This window comes from Halichoerus grypus, chromosome 5 (genome assembly GCF_964656455.1).
Source record: "Halichoerus grypus chromosome 5, mHalGry1.hap1.1, whole genome shotgun sequence".
NCBI classification, from domain to species: domain Eukaryota; kingdom Metazoa; phylum Chordata; class Mammalia; order Carnivora; family Phocidae; genus Halichoerus; species Halichoerus grypus.
The window spans coordinates 12,100,949-12,117,030 of NC_135716.1; positions in this window are offsets into that span (position 1 = coordinate 12,100,949).

The window sequence follows — 16,082 nt, forward strand, 5'->3', positions numbered from 1 at the left end:
AAGCAGCGTGGGCTGTAGTTGGGAGGGGAACTTGTCAGTGAATTGGGAGCTCTGTGGTCCTCCCATAAATTATGGTGAAGGGATGGTCAAGGTTGGGGATGTGCGGGAGTGGGCAAATCCCTAAATTCTTGTTACTACTCACCAAGTTGCTCTGTTCACCTTTAGCACTCTTCTCATTTTCCCACTCATGTTCTTTCTTCTTCCCTTGTCTTTGGGAGAAAGAAAGTAATCTTATTTTCTCTGACACGGCTCACCTTCGGTGTCCCTTTTCCCAAAATTCAATGAATTCTATGCTTGAATTTACAATAGGAAAGGGACTTTCAGATCAGGTTTTTTTGACAACACTTTTATTGAGATCTAATTCATATACTATACAAGTCTCCTGTTGAAAGTACAATTTGGTGCTTATTTTAGTAGATTCACAGGGGTTGTGCAACCAGAACCACAGTCTAATGTTAAAACATGTATGCCATTTTTAGTCTCATTTTCTATCTGGAGTTGAGAAAAGGGGTGAAGCCTTTTAGGCACAATTCTATATGATAATTATTGCCCAATATATTTTTGTTTGATGACAATTTAAATCAACATTATGTAAAAATATTGACTGGCTATTATATTCATGGTAGATTTACATAAATCATAAAAATTATTTAGGTTTTGAATAGTCCTTTCCCTTTCCATATCACCCTGGTAAACTATTTTTTTAAAGTTTTATTTAAGTAATCTCTACACCCATTGTGGGGCTTGAACTCACGACCCCGAGATCAAGAGTCACATGCTCTTCTGACTGAGCCAGCCTGGAGCCCCCAGTAAGCTATTTTTAAATAGTGACTGGTGCTCATTCTTTACCTGCCATGAGCACATTTGACAAATGAAATGATTAGGTTAGTGGGTTCTGAGTGGCATCTAGCTGCCTGAGGTGTTCCAGCAAAGAAATGACTGCCTAAGTAAGTTTCGCATGAAGCAGATGTAGGAGACAAGGCTGCTTTGGACTTAATTTTGAGCAAATGTACAAGTACCTAGGAGCCTTGAGGCTAAATAGGCTTTTTGTCACGTTTCAGAAAAAAGGGAGGGTGAGAGAAAAAGAGAACTCATATCATTTGTCCTGAGGACAAGCATTGTAGAGGCACCACTAAGTCCAGATCTTCAAACTCTACCAGCCCTGGACCTTGGCAACAGTTGCCCGGGGGGCAGCCCACCCGAGCTTCTGATCCTGTTTCCTCCTACCCTCTTCTGCTTCCTAATACTGTGAGGGAAAGAACCCACCTTGGTAGCCAGACTGGCTCTGTAACCCACGAGCTTTGCAATCTTGCATGACCTTTCTCTCAGAGCTTTTTATTCAACAGCAAACAGGAATAATGATTAGATATCTAAGAGCATTAATGCAAAGATTATAGATACCATGCCTGGAATATCTGTATACTACAGACAATAAACAATAGCTTTAGATTTTCCTTCATTTCAACAGTAAGCCAGTATTTGAGAACCAGTTTATTCACTAGTCAAAACTAGTTACCACTCAGACAAGTTACATTGTGGCTCTTTGTGTAGCAAGAAGGGACTTTTTAAAAAAAATTATTTTATTTTTGAAGTAGTATGTCCATTAAGGACAAAACAGTTTGAAGTTGAAAGCTGCATTAAAAAAATAAGTGTAAAACTTGACTATCTGGACTGGCTTATTTTCCCAAAGGTCAGAATAGCAAGATTTTGTTTTTTTGGGGTAGGAAGGACAGGGATCAAAGATTAAAAAAATAATGAAAAGAAACAGCATCTTTAACAATATAACTGATGCTGTTTCCAGTTCAATGACTCCTATCATTTGACTAATGCTCTAATTATTTCATGTTGAAAGTGATATTTGGTCACATGGTTTGGGGTTTCAAATGTGTTTATTTGTATAATTGGTCACCAATTTTTATTTAATTTTATTTTCCTAATTATTCTGTGTAGCTCTTTAGTGAACACCTGCATCTTACCTCTGGAGGTTAAGTTTCTTTGGGGAAAATTAAAACTCTACTAAGTAAGATATTTGCCCCAACAAACAGACTTGATGTTATCTAGTACAATAACGCAAGTCTTAGTGCACCTTCTGACGGTAACAAGACAATGTCCTTTGAAGGTAAGTTCAATGAGGGTCCCCACATGTGTGGAAGGGAAAACACTTGAAACAAAAGAGCTGTGCCTAATGGGTTTGGTGGCCTCCCTCTAGTAACTTCTCACTGTATAGCCCAAGGGAATATCCGATCATTAACAGAAATGATGGGGGGGGGGGACCCAAGCCAGATGAAATACGCAGAACTTCTGCATGTGTGTGTGTGTGTGTGTGTGATCTTGCACCTGTTAAGTAAGCAACTATCTCCCACAGCCAGATGGAGCCTCCTGTTAACAGACTTTTTCTGGCCACAGAGAACACCTAGGAGGTCTCCCCTGTGTTTGCTCTTGCTCTGTGTCCCCATTCTTGAATACTTTTGAAGTATTAGGGTATTTTTGGCCTACAAGACACCTGCTACAATTGCATAAAAGTAATCTTGGGACTTTCAATGGAAGGTGGATGGTGACAGTGAATTTACTTACTTCTGGAGCATAGAACTCACTCTTGCTTTTGTTTCGTTTTGTTTCATCAAGGCCTGAGGAGAAAGAAACATAGTCCAGCAGGCTGAGCCAGTCCATGCAGAAATTCCAAACAAAGATAAAATTAATCACCCACCAAGTTGTAAAAATATTTACTCACTTTTCAAATGTTTCTCCAACTTTCTGGATCAGGAATAACCATCTTGTAGCTAAGGCCCAACCTAACCTAAATTTAAGTGAATTTACTGAAAAGAAGAAGAGGAGGAGGAAGAGAAGGAGAAGGGGGGGCGGGAATCGAAAGTGGGAAGAAGAGGGATAAGGAGATGAAGGAGGAGGAAAAGAATCTAGCTTTTATTTGAGGACACAAATGATTGTTGCTATTTGTCCTGGTAACTTTCCTCCCTGTGATCAGTTAGTTCATCAGTGTTACTTCAACTTTTATCCAAGAAAAACATCTCCAGTTAGTCAAGCACACACCGGGTGAATGATATTTTCTCAATGTAAATGGATGGCCAATTATTTCCATAATTCAGAGGCCTCTTCTATTGAAACATTCTCCTCTAAGTTTGTTTATTCCTCTGTAAGGACCATAGCAACTACATTTAGAATTTATTTTCCTATTTTTTTCCAAATGCCTTTGGACCGTTCAAACACCAGGAATCACTAGAAATAAAGGATACAATTTAGAGCCAAGTCCTAACTCCATGTCAGGAAGATGAAGCATGAGCAGCTAATTGAATAGTAAGTTCCAGAGAACATAGCAGGGCAGGACCTTTTGTCTCTTCCCAGCACTATTTCTGGCTGTGTGTCATTGGGTCAGACCCTTCCCCTTTCTGGAGCTCAGTTTGCTAATCAGTAAATTCAAGAGGCTGGACTAGATGGGTTTTAAAGGCTTTTTGGTGTTTCAGAAAGAGGCTGTTGTGTGGTGTATACACAGGTTCTTAAATGTAACCTGAAAAAAGCAGTGCTGGGCAGCAGATCCTTGGACGCCACATTGGGGGGACTCTCCATAAGACAGTGAACATGTGTTTTATTTTAAGTGCAATTTGTTGCAAAATTGCATGGTATTGCAAAACAGAATTGTGGATTTTAATACGTCTTATATTTTATTAGAGAGTTTGTCCCCTACCTATTCCCCTTCTCCTGGAGAGTAAGCTAGGGCTTTGGGCTATCAGGATGTTTAGGAGAGATGCTGATGCTTCCTCAGTGCTGACTTCCTGCTCTTTCCTTTTCCTCCCTCCTTCTCAGTACCATGGGAGCATAAAGGGGCCATAAATAACACCCCTGGCCTCCCGGGAGGACTCTGCTAAAGAGAGGGCTGTATTTTACTCTTGGAGAATTTGGCTTGGGCCATCCTGTGGGGATTTAATTAGAATCAAGGCTAAAGGCCTATTCATTCAAATAGTATTTTCTATCTTCATCCTGGCCTCAGCCTGCTCTTGGTCTCTATTTTTATTCTTGTTTGGGTCTCCCTTCAAAGTACACTAAGGATGTAAAAACTCTTTAAGAAAGAGTTTCCCCTCTAGAGAATACACTTAGCTCACTTTACAGTTCTTCTCTGTCTGCAGGAAGTCTCTGAATGGTAGAACTGTGATGTTGAAGGCTGGAATCTTGCTTTTACCCAACCGCCTACCCTGTTTCTGTGAGGCAGGGGCTGGACTTCGCAAGAAGTGAATCGTACTCAAACTCATCCACAGCGAAGCCACACACCATCGTTACGGAATCGAGGAGACCCAGGAACTGCAATGTTAAAACCCAGAGATACTTCTGCAGTGACATCTCACTTGGGGTCCCAGTTCTTCCTCCGGAACATGAGCAGATTGTGTTATGTGCTCCATCACTTTCTACCCAGTTCCAGCCTTCTGCAGATTTATTTTTAACAAAAGATATATTAGGAAAAGCAATGTGATTTAAGATGGATTTAGTTTTGTTGTCTTTTAAAGGATCAGTCTGATTGCCTCTAGAATGTTGCAGATCTCCAAAGACAGTGACTCAAAGTATGAGTTTTACTCTCATTCACCAAGATGAGGGCATGACCGGGGAGTGTTCCGAACACCAAGAGGTTGTGAAATCACCAAATTGTGTTTGTTGGGTGTCCCTACTTCACTTCTCTATCTCTGGCTTCTAACTGCTAGGACACACACAGTTCCACAAAGCCAAAAGGGAACGAAACCATCTGCTTGATGAAGATGGCTTTATCACTCTGAATGTTCAAGTGTTTTCGGTAAAGCTCGGGGCTTGACAACCAAGCCCAGAGCTGGGTTTCCTTTTTTTTCTCTCTAAATATAAACTTCAGAATCTTGTCTTGAGAACACTTATATCTGCAAAGTAGATTTTGTTACCCAGCCGGCCCTCATGGGGACCTGTGGTGCGGCTCCTACTCACAGGTTTTTGGTAGAATGAAGTATACAAGATGAAGATCAAGTGGTCCTTCCTTCTGTTAAAAAAAATAGGGGCACCTGGGTGGCTCAGTTGGTTAAGCATCCAACTCTTGATCTCAGCTCAGATCTTGATCTCAGGGTTGTAAGTTCAAGCCCCATGTTAGGCTCCATGCCTAGCTACTAAAAATGAAAAAAAAAGTTCAGTGGATTTTAGACTTCCTTTATGTAAATCTGCTGCTCCTTTTCCTGTAGTGAATGAAGAGTGTGGGGCAGAGGGAAAAACTAGGGTGAAACAGACAAAAAGTGCTCTCCTTTGTCATGATGGGAAAAGGAGAGGTGAGAGCACCTCCCCCAGTCATTGGCTTGAGTCCCTGTTCACTGTTTATTGATTGTGCAACATGGAACAATGTTTAATTATTTTGGTAACTTTACCTCTCCAGGTCTAATTTTTCTTTAAAAATTTAAAAAGATTTATTTGAGAGAGAGCAAGCGTGCAAGCATGGGGAGGGAGGGGCAGAGGGAGAGAATCCTCAAGCACACTCCCCACTGAGCGCAGAGACCTACGGTGGGCTCGATCCTAGGACCTTGTGATCATGACCTGAGCGGAAATCAAGAGTCAGACGCTTAACCAACTGAACCACCCAGGCGCCCCTTCCAGGTCTAATTTTTCTACATTTGTGATCTGCAGAAAATATTACTTGTCTTGTAGAGTTCTTGTGAGAATTAAATTAGGTCGATGTACATAAGCTGCTCAGTTAAGTAACAGGCATGTGGTAAGTTCTAAGCACACGTTTGCTGTTTTTGTCATTTTCAGCAAGACCCATCACTGCCCGGGATCTCAATGATCTTACCTAATGATGAGGCATTGCAGTACTCAGTCAGGTCCTTCCCAGTCTAAAACAATGCTGATAGAATTTCCCAAACTTAACCTGCTCACAGAAAATTTTAAAAATAAGGTACTAATAGAACCAGCAGTCATTCTTGAGGCTATAAATGTTTGATGAATGATAAACACTGAATCATGTCCAAATGTGTTGAAAGATACATCATCTAGCCTGGGTCATCATATATACGGTGGACATTAATGCACTAATTAGTGCCTGTAGCGGTTCCCCAAGTCACACAGCCAATGATCTCAGGCAAGTTCTTTTCATTCTCTGCGAAAATACCGCATTTCTTATGCTATAATGTCAACTTTAGTTGTCTACATGCATTTATATGTTCTACAATATAATTACGTTTATATTGTAGAAGAACAATTTGCTAGCATCGATTTTATTTTTGCGAAACATCTATTAACGTTGAGTTCTACAGAAACTAATTGGCGAAACCTCATATCCTGTTACAGCTAAAGCAGTGTTTTTCAAACTTTTTTGACAGAGACTCACAGCAAGAAATTCATTTTGCCTTGCAACCTAGTGCACACACACATACAAATGTGTATAACTGAAAGTATTTCATGATATAATGTTCTCTCGTAAAGCCAAGCACTCTATATTCTATTCTATTCTATTCTATTCTATTCTATTCTATTCTATTCTATTCTATTCTATTCTAATCTATTCTATTCTATTCTAATTCTATTCTTTAAAGTACTGCTGATCAAAGCCCACTGCTTTAATTTCCAGACCCACTAATGGCCAACGCTCGCAGTTTGAAAAAGGCCTAGGGATTAAGCTAGGAAATGCATGGTGTTTGTGGCTCTCCTTTTCCCAGGTGGGGGTACTTCTTATGTTACACTTCAAGTGTATTTGAAATGGAACCTTCTCTAACCTCCAGAAAGCCTATGGAGGGGGCATTACCTAGGAAGGGTCATGTTGCCCGGCCTGACGAGAGGCAGCTGCAGGTTCGCAGGCTAAGAGGAGGGAGCAAGATAAGGGAACCCACAGCTCCCCCAGAGAGAGGCCCAAGAGTAGTAGGAAGAGGGTTTGGAGGGGCCAAGGAGAACTCTGGGGACGTCCCCTTCCACAAGACTCACAAGACTTCAGCAGTCTGCCATCCCCACCACCCAACCCCATCCTGCCTGCTCCTCTCCTGGCAACCAGCCGCCAGCCCCGCTGTGCTCAGGTGTTCTGTCTCAGCTCGAAAACACTCCTCTCTCTGTCCCTTTCCCTTCTTATGTCAAAGCCTGATTCATATGAATCTGTCATATCTTCCCTTGAAGCTTTCCTTACCAGCCTCCCAATACCAACCTCAGCCTGCATCCCTGCCATGTGCAGGACTGCAGTGGGACACTTCAGCTCTACCCAGGGCATCCTTTTTACTTTCCCCGCTGTAGCACATACCACATTTAATTATCTTCCCTTTCCACCAGACTGTAAACTCCTCCTAGAGGCCAGGGACCTATCTCTTTGTTACTGTTTTATCTCGACTTCCTATTACACTCCTTCACTTCTTATCATGTCCAAAATACTTGTTGAGGAAGTGAAGTCATGAACAGTGCCTACTTACTTTATGAATTGCTCACTATGCACCATCTGCTTCCAAGTACACCACCTCATTCAATCATTATAACAAAACTGTGAGGCAGGGAGGGATGATATGATTATTTGCTGCTTACAGACTGAGAAGCTGAGGTCAGAGAGGTGAGGAGGCGTTCCTGAGGGTACACTCCTGGCTGGTGGAGAAGGGCAGACATTGAGGCTTAGACTCTAAGCACAGCATCACACACACACAGACACACACACATGCAGGGCCTCCCAACCAGCCCCATTCTCACTCCCAACCCTCAGAGTCTCCAACAAAAGCCTCACTGATTTGTCCTCATTGTTGGAGGTTTCTGTCAGATGTATGAGCAAAAGGGTGGGCATGGACACAAAAGCTTGGGTTCAAGACTGGGCCCATGGTACCGATAATGGATACTGCATCCTCCAAGAATTCTAGAAGACATTGAACATTGCTGAGGGATTTCAGAAGTAGGATTTCTCCTTCAAATTTGGTGAACCCTGACATCAGATTGCATAGAATTTGAAGCAAGAGTTCCCTGCAGACATTAAGGAGATGAAGTGCGTTTGTGTGGACACGCATCCTGCGTCGGAAAAGTTCAGATACATAAGGAGATGCTTTTGTATAATTCATGTTATTTACTAGAACGATTTTACTGGCCCTCCGAACATCATTGTGCTCTCCACTATAAATATGCATTCAGACCTTTTCCAAACCACTAGTCATTTGCCCAGCGGGCCATAAAAGCAATGTATCATGTAACCATGTATTGGGATGAAATTTCAAAAGCTCTCCATTTAGGCAGCAGGCCTTAGTGGGTTTGGGGAGCTGTAACATTATCCATTTAATTATACATTTGGACACACTGAAAAAAAAAACCTGTATTATTTACACAATTGCCTGTAATATTCTCTCCAAGCTGTTAGACCTGAGTCAGAAACCATTAGAATGCTAATCAAGAGAAGAATATGAAATATATTTCCTTGGTGCAACTACAGCAAGTTTTCTAGACACTTTTATTTCAGCCACATGTTTTTTTCCCCAGACCTTATATCTGAAGAGGTCTCCCATGGCCCTGGTGGGGGTACTAGACGGCTAATTTGGGAACACAACACAATCTGCCAATATTGGCTCTTTTTCTCAAAGACAATGTCTTGTAGAAGGCACGGTACTTTATATTTGAGGAGAGCTAAACTGTTGGCATGGGGTGGGTATTCTATTCAGGGGGAAAAGTTGCTCCAGGATATGATTCTGTCAGGGATAGACATTGCATTAAATATTATCATTTAGATTAACTACTTGAGAGACACAGGGATGTGCCTTTCTGGATCCCAGGCATTCTAGAATATGGTAGAACAGAGGGCAGGTGTGTGGAAGGAAGCCCAAATGCCTCTATTCATTTACTAATATTTTTGAGCAGCTACAAAGCTCCATGTACTCCGTGGGTGCCAGTTGCATGGAGTAGGGGAAGAAGTCTTGTCTTATAGGAGTACAGCCTTTGGAGGGGAGGCAGATGACAAAGCAGAAAACCACGCATATTAATAAAGGGAAGCTCACAGGTCGGGGCTTGTTGGCCCAACACGTGCTCGGGGCTGCACAGGTGAGCTTCCTTTCTCTCTCGACTGCCTCCTGCCCACCCCAGCAAGTTGGGGTCATGGATTTATGCCTCAGACTCTGGTAATGGGTCTCCCCTTAGCCCAGACTGGGGTCTGTCACTTGGCTCTGCATGTGGCTTCAGTCCTTCTTTGGCGCTTCTTTCACTCTGAGTATTCAGCTTTGTCCTTTTTATACTTCATCTGAATAAGAGTCTTGAGTTAAGCTTGCAAGCATGTGATGCTGCCAGAAGCATGGTCTAATATCAGGCGAGAGCAGAGGACTCAGACAACCTCCACATCTAGGATCTGATTTACCTCCTCTAAGCAGTAGTAACTTATGGAATGACATTGACTGGCCACGCATTTGCATAATAGATAGACTATCTCTTTGTTTTCTTCTTTGTTGTCACTGCTTACTGCTTTATAATGTTCCATAGTACAACTGATACTTCCCATATTCTCTGGATACAACACAGTTCCACTGATGTGTACCATTTAGATAGGTGGCTTCATCAGAGCACAGTGTCCTTGTGTGGACACCCTTGGAGTAGAAGAGGAGACCTGGACTGCAGATGATACTATCAGGAACTCCTCTTCCCACCTCTGCTACTACTGACGTTGTCAAGGTGTTGACAGACACAGCAATAGCGCTTTCAGCCAAATGCCCTGAATTTACGAGATTGGCAAATATTGACTCCTGATGGGTTTCAAAGAGGGAATGGGATTTGTGGGGAACATACTAAACATTTTATTCAGCTTAACATTAATAAAGAGAGATTTGTCATTTCACGTTAAATGTGGCCCTTGAGGAAATCTGGGTAGATCCCAGATCCTCCTGGAAACTTCTTTGAACTTAAGTAGTTTCTTGCCAACATTGAAATTTACTTTTGTGGGTATTTTAGGGCTTTGAAAATCAATCAATGCACCATTAAATGGATCCTACCATTCCATAACCATATGATATCATGGAAATAATTTAAAAACTCTTCCAAGACTCAGTTTTCTCCTCTGTATCATAAGAATAGTAATAACTGCGTTGCAAAGTAGAATGAAATGAGAGGACCTCAGTAAAGCACTGAGTCTGGCTCTTGTATGTAGGAGGCCTTAAACGTATGGCCCTGTTAGAGTTCTGCTTTGCTCATTGAGTGGAGTCCTGGGCTCACACCATCCCATTGCCCACTATCGGGGGTGATTCTGCTGTCTAATGTATTTTCTCTTAACTGCTCCAAACAAAAGAAGGAAGGAAGGAAAATGGGAAGGAAAGAAGAAAGGGAATGCAAGAATTAGATGATGGGAAGAACAGACAGGGTATTTGAAAGTGTGTGAAAGGTCACGTTTCTTTGCACAGAAATCTGTTCCGCCTGAGTCCTGGGCTCACGGGCCAGACTGGCATGCTGCCGGGATCAGAACTCTGGTGTTTGTTTATGCGATCCTCACTTCAGCTGGTAGCTGCTCCAGTCCAGGAATTTTATGGCAGGAAATATAAAGTGCTGTTGGATCCGGGTGCTTTAGAGTCCTGGGTAGACTTGTTCGTTCTTAAAGTAAGAGGGTGACAATCAGCTAAGGACTATTAAGCTTCATGGCCTTGCTCTTATCACATTGCATCTACTCTTACCAGTTCTTAATCACTACAGTGTAATAACATCTTTAAAATTTATTGAGACAATTAGAAGCAAACAGTTCTTTTGACCCCCAGCTCTTTCAGAGTCACGTGATGCTACAAGAGAAAGTGGAACCCCAAGATGGGTGTTTGCAGTTTAATGTTCATTTTAGATGCCCAAGTGCCATGAGGAACAGGAAACCAGATTGCAGGAGTAAGAACCTAGAATTCTGGTCTCTGCTTTTCCTCTAGATTGCGCTCTGATCTTGGGGCTGCCATTTGGCTTCCCTGAGCCCTCATGGGCTCCCATGTAAAATGGGAATGGATCCGAGGTCTCATCTATCTCAAAAATCTTTTTTTTTTTTTTTTTTTTGGAAAGAAAAGAAAGAACCTCTTTTGGGTTATGGAAAACAAACGCTTTCCTTGAGGTCGCTGCCTACACTGTTGACTTCATCCTTTCCAGGCCACTCTGCTAGATGGGCCGTGGCATATGGGACTTCTTGCCTTTATTTGAGTCACAGCCAATGGGACAACAAGGTAGAGTACCCGAGTGAAACATGGCCCACAGGTTGGGAGGCCAGTGACCTAGATCCCACATGACCTGGTGCTAGCCGGAAGTGCAGGATGATGAAAATGATAGTGGGACTGACTCACTTGGAAGCTGAACCCAAAGGCTAGGAGGTCAATTCAGGATTGTGTAGACGGTGTGGTTCCCACATAAGCTGCAGTCTCGGCAGAGCTGGCTGGTAGTGAGGATCTAACGGAACAGGTAGGTAGAAGCCAGGAGAGATGACTGGGGGGATTTTAGGTGAACTTTGAGACATATGCATGTGTGAGTACACACACACACACACACGCACACAGAATTATTTCAGGGCCCAATTCTAGTCCATTTAGTACCCCGAGCTTAAGAGTAAGGGCTCTGCAGTTATGCTGCCTGGATTTAAATTCCAGCTGTGTAACCTTGGAGAAGTTATTTAACCTCTCCGGGCCTCAGCTTTCCCACAGGTATAGTGGGGCTGGTGCTGATAGCACCATTCCCGTGGGATTGTAGATAAAGTGCTTAGCATAACTCCTGGAACACAATAAGAGATTGATACTTTCACAGCTATTATTGTTTTTGTATTCATTATATTTGTATTGACTTTAACAATAAATCTCTTTTCCTTGAGGTAACACAAATAAGTCTTTCCTTCCTTGCAACTAGCAAAGTCTTAACTAATCTCCCATTCTTCCAGGGTGGGGGCTCTGTCTTTCCCCCATGAGGCCTTCCTTGATTACCATAGTCCCATTTTCACTTCCGCTGAATTTTGACTGCATCTATATAGGACTTTGCAGAACAGTATCTGGTACAGCTATTCCAACCACCACAGCATGTCCTGTTTGAATTGTGGTGTTTGTGGTATTTCATGTTTAAATCTTTTCTTTCCCAACAAAGAAGAAGCTCCTTGAGGGTAAGGGCTATGCTTTGCATTTACTTATTTCCCAATGCCTGACATAATGTTGGAATGACCAATGGAGTATAATAAATTTGCATTATTGGACAAACTTGGGTCAACCATGAAGACCCTTCCCACAAAGTAGTTCTGCCATTCCTTGTATCATCTTTGGCTAGCTCATCCAGCAAGTTTACAATGTTTATTTAATAGTACAAGACTTAAAAGCAAACAAATTTTAAGAAGTCAAGTGCGTCTGGGTTCTCATGTTACACGTGCAGCTAATAAACTGCTTGATGTCAGGCAAATCATGTCTACTTTCTGAACCTCAGTTTCCACATCTGCTGAGTGAGGCTGATAAATATTTTAACCTCTCATTTTTCTGCCAAATTGGTCTAGTGTCCATGACATATAATGACTGATTTCTTGGAATTCATTCTTTTGCAGAACTTCTTAAGAGGGTTTATTTGTGCTTGGAGCTTTAGTGTTGCTCAGAGGCAGTATAATGTGGCAGTTAAAATCAGAGCTTTAGAGTCACAGACCTGGGTTTGAATTCCTTGTGGTCTACAGCAGGGCAGTGAATCTTTCTGATCCTTAGGAATAAAACCTGTCTCTGATAAATGGCATGGAGACCAGAGATGATAATGTATATGAAGTGTAAGCATTCCGAATTTGGTGGTCAAGGCCAGGGCTTAGACAATAACCTAGATTTATCTTTCAAACCCACATGGCTGAGAATCAGCCATGTCTCAGTGGGTCCTGTGTATTAGGAAAGACGTTTTCTTTTTACCTGGTTGCATTGGTGAAGGGTACACATAACTACTCCTTAGAAAATGCTTTGCTTGTTGAGTGTGCGGAATAGAGGATGCTGGGGGTAGAGCAGTCTGGGGAGTCTAGGCAGACAGATGGAAAAACATCACCAACAGCCTGGGTTTTTGCATTCAGCCTTTACTGACTTTCATGCTTCCATTGTGCTCATCATCAAAAGCCTTGGAGATGACATTCATAGGGTCTTTCCTCTTTTGGGAGGTCAGCTTATGCAAACACATGGGCTATGGACCAACTCTGTGACCTTGAGCAGATTTTCTCACCTCTATAAGCTTCCATTTCCTCATGTATGGAATGAGGATAACAATGACCTGCCTTATAGGAGCTTAAGTGTAATATAAAGCATGTGGCTCATAATAAGAAGTCAAAATATATAATTTTTTATTATCATTATCCATGTAAGATGATAACTATGTATGAAGAGGGATGATTAACCACCAGTAGAAGCACAGGTAGGAAGAGACTGGGTGGGCTAGCATCCAAATGCCCATGAAGAGGCACCTGGGCAGGGGTCCCTGCATCTGCACAATTTGGAGGGATGGCTTAGCATAGTATGTCGAGGATCTCTAAGTATTTTTTTTAAGATTTTATTTATTTTAGAGAGAGAGAGAGAATACAAGTGGGGGGGAGAGGCAGAGGGAGAGAGAGAATCTCAAGCAGACTCCCCGCTGAGCACAGGGCCCGACATGGGGCTCAATTCCAGGACCCTGAGATCATGACCTGAGCTGAAATCATGAATCAGAAGCTTGACCAATTGAGCCACCCAGGCGCCTGCCCCTAGATCTCTAAGTATTTTAAACACTGGAGCTCAGGATATGTGTTGAGGACATGAGGGAAGAAGAGACAGAGAAAGGGGGGCAGGATAAGATCTGGACAACCTTTGGTGTCCAATTTTTTCAAGTCACATCAGCCCCTTCTGCTTATTTGCTCACTTAGGAGGGATTCCCAGTATTCTAGTTCTTAGGCTGCTCCTGAGTTGCCGTTCATGTTCCATGGGTCACTTAAACTCTGAGGCGCAAGCCACCCAATGGTCACAACGTTCTGCTGCTTAATGGGGTTGTTGCCTCCAGACCTGCATGTTAGAGGCACATGCAGATCATAGGTAGGGGCTAGACAAGTGCAAATATTTTTAATTCAATGTTTCTTCATGGCACCAAGTATCAAAAACAAAATTTGCATCCCACCATATCCAACTACCCAATGGTGTACTAATATGGTATATTATCCATAAAACAGATGTATATATTTGAAATATAGTAATGAGACTAATTCTAAAATAGTGACCATCTTTTGCGTATTTACCACATGCTGCTGAAACACTTTAATATATATATGGCCCCATTTAATCTTTACAACAAGTCTATGAGATAAATATTAACTATTATTCCCACTTTACAGATGAGATAATTGAGGCTTAGGATGGTTAAGAAAACTGCCTATAGTCACACAGTCACAAAATTCACAAATAATACAGTTGGAATTTGAATGTGGGTTAACTTGAATGCTTGGTTTGGACATGCTAAGGAAGCAGCAGGATTGGGAACTCGGATGTTCTGAAAAATATGCAGAAAATCTCTATGAAATTATAGGGAGAGGTATAATGCCACAGGGGCACATTCAGCCAAACAACCAGATATTTGTCAAATGACTGATTAGTAGCTGCTAACTTGATTAAATACCACCTTGTATAGTATTTTCTTATCCTTTATCCCTTTGTAGCCTTTTTGGCTTTCAAATATAGCCGTAGAAATAAGAAAAGACAGAGATCCTGGTATACTCACAATAGCCATTTAAGGTAGATTCCTAATCTCTGTCTTACCAGGAGAAAATGGAACTTAAAATAGGATCTTCTCAAGATCCCCTTGGCCGCCAGCGACCGACCTGGGATCTGAGCCCTGATTCCAAGCCTCCTTCCACCGCAGTGTGCTACTACCTCGAAAGTCGTGATCACAAAAGGCCCCGTTCTCAGGGCCAAACACCTCCATTTCTCCAGTTCCCAGATTTTCGTTTGAAAGTAATACCGTCTCCACTATGCTGAAAGCTGATACCACCCTTTCCCAAATGGGAGAATTAAATTCATTACTAATGCTTAAAACCCAATTCAGGTATGCTCAGCTACCAGCCCAGGCGCTGAAGTGAGACACCTATAATCATCTCTTTATTGTTTGCTCATTTTATGGGGCCCTCCCCCCTCCTCCCCCTCCCTGCCTGCCATCAGGAATTCACATCGTGGAGGCTCCTTTGCGGCAGCGTGGGCAAGCATCTCAATTTCCAAACATCTGGCTGGTTTCAATCAATGAGGCTCTAAACACGCCGCTCCTGGGGCTACGGTGGTGGTGGGATGGCTGGGTTCAGGATGCAGATCTAGTAATCAGCAATACAAGCAATAAGCTCTGAATTCTTTTGTTCATGAAAGCCGAGATTTATACTACCAAGGCTGGGGCTGGAAGGAGGTAAAAATGAAAACAAAGCCTTACTCAGTCTAACAGGGCTGACAAGCAAGCTTAGTAAAGTGGTGGAATGTCTGCTACTTCCCTGAAAACCAACATTCTACTTAGTGACTTCAAGAGAACAGAATCCAAGCGGATGTGCAGAGTATCAGGGCAGGCATTGGATGCCCAAAGCAAGGGAAACATGTGTATTCCGAGAGAGGGAATAACACTAAATTCTTTTGTTTGAACAGTGCTTTATAGTTAACAAAATGTTACCATGCACGTGGAGAGACGGTAATGAGCAGGGACTCTGTGGCCAAACCGCTGGGTTCAATTGCAGCCCTTCCCAATTATAAGCCAAATGAGCTTGGGCAGGTCACTTACCTGCTGGCTGTCTTATTTTCCTGGGAATGAGAAATACCATGACTGCCTTCCCATTAGGACTTCAGGACTTTTGTTATTTATTTCAGAGACGTAGAAGGAGAGAGGGCATGCGCATGCGTGAGTGTGCGTGTGTGCGCTCATCCGTGAGCGGGGGGAGGGGCAGAGGGAGAGCGAAAGAATCATCAAGTGTATTCCTTGCTCAGCCGGGTCCCCGGTCCCACCGCTGGATGTCACGGGCCTAACCCTGAGACCATGACCTGAACTGAAATGGAGAGTCCGGCCCTTAACTATCTCAGCCACCCAGGTGCCTCCACTAGTAGGACTTTTGTAAGGATTAAATAAGATAATGCATACAAAGTGTTTAGAGCACGCCTGCCACATAGTAAATGCTACATGTTCGCTGTTATTTT